Source organism: Trichosurus vulpecula, chromosome 4 (genome assembly GCF_011100635.1).
Source record: "Trichosurus vulpecula isolate mTriVul1 chromosome 4, mTriVul1.pri, whole genome shotgun sequence".
NCBI classification, from domain to species: Eukaryota; Metazoa; Chordata; class Mammalia; order Diprotodontia; family Phalangeridae; genus Trichosurus; species Trichosurus vulpecula.
Genome location: NC_050576.1, coordinates 224,876,264 through 224,878,186, shown reverse-complemented (window position 1 = coordinate 224,878,186; position 1,923 = coordinate 224,876,264).

The window sequence follows — 1,923 nt, the reverse complement described above, 5'->3', positions numbered from 1 at the left end:
CCCCAGAGTAAGAATTTTCTCTCTTTCCTGGTTTGAGCCAAGATTATATTTTGCCTCCAGCTAAAGATTTTATTTACTCATATATTATTTGGTTCATTCCATATAGTAGAGTAATATTCCATTACAATCATGTAGCAAAATTTACTTACTCTTTCTCTGCTTAATGAACATTTACTTTATTACATGTTCTTTGCTACAACAAAAACTGTTGCTATAAATATTTTGGTGCATATGGGGACTTTCTCTTTTTCAGTGACCTTGTTGGTGGTATATTTCAGGTACTGGAACCTGGGTCAGAAAAGGTGAACATTTTGGTAACTCTTTACATAATTCCAAAGTGCTATTCAAAGTGATTGTACTATTTCATAGATACACCAACAATATACTAATATGCCTATCATCCTCATATTGACTATTCCAAATTTGTTTATCTTGGCCAATTTATTGGGAATGAGGTGAAATTTTGGGGTCATTTTGATTTGTCTTATTAGTGATTTGAAACATTCTTTCATATCATAATTATCATTTACAATTCTTCTTTTGAAAACTATCCTTAGAAAACATCTATTGGAAAATGGCTTTGGTCATATATGTATATGCATATCATATATGTTATATATGATATACATATACACATACACAAACATGTTAGTTCTCTATATACCTTGGATATCAAACCTTTATCTGAGAGACTTAAAACATATTTTTTTTTGCATTTGACCTCTTCTTTTCTTAACCTAGAGGTATTAATTTTCTATCTGCAGAAGTTTTTCAATTTCATATAATCAAGGTTTTGTATTTTGTCTTTTGTAATTGTTTCTGTCTCTTGTGTGGTTAAGAATATATCTCCTATTCATAGCTATTAAAGGTATAGGTTCTGTTTCTCTTCTAATTTTTTATGACATGGTATTCAATAACAAGGTAACATAACCAGTTTGAATTTGTATGGAATATGGCATGAGATGTTGGTCTAAGGCTATTTTCTGCAACTATATTTTCCAGCAGCTTTTTAAAAAAATGAAGTAGTGAGTTCTTTTCCAAATAATTCATATTTCAGACTTATTGAACACTGGGTTATTATGTTCTAATGTTTCTGGTTATCCCTTTGTCTCATTGCCCCTTTGTTTTTGGCATAGCATTAAAACTCTAAATTAACTTTGGTAGTGCTGTAATTTTTATTATATTGGCATGGCCTAACCATGAGAATCAAATATTCCTCCAGTTATTTCCATTGTTCTTATTTCTTTAAAGAACACTTTGTAATTTAATTCTATGTAAGCGTTTTATGTGTTTTGGTAAATCAAATCTCTAATATTTTGTGCATTTAGTAGTTATTTTGAATGAATTTTCCCTTTCTATTATTACCTGTTGGACATTGCTATTATCATACAGAAATGCTGTTGATTTTTGTGGGTTATTGTGAATGAAGCCCATAACTTTCCTGAAGCTACTAATTGTCTCAACTAGTATCTTTCCTATTCCCTAGGATTTTCTTTTTTTTTTTTTTGAATGACAAAAGCATTTATTAAGCACTTACCTGGTACCAAACACTATTCTAAGTGTTGGACTTACAGATGATGAATCAAGAGAGCCTTTGCCCTCAAGTATTTACATGTTATTGAGGAGAAAAGAGAGAAAAGGAGGAGCAGAGAGGAAAGTTTTAGGTATCTACCATTTATCTATTATCTGTCTATCCATCTACCTGTCTATTTATCTGTCTATATGTCTATCCCTCTGCTTAACATGTATACATGCATGTTTATGCAATGCTCACGTATAATACACACACAACATTTAGAGAAGTAGACTCAAAAATCCACATGGAAAAATATTCTAAATATAACTGACATATAAAAGATTCTAGGAATAGCTTTTATGCTTTGTCGCTAATTTAATCACTTCTTTTTTTTCTTTTTTTTAAAA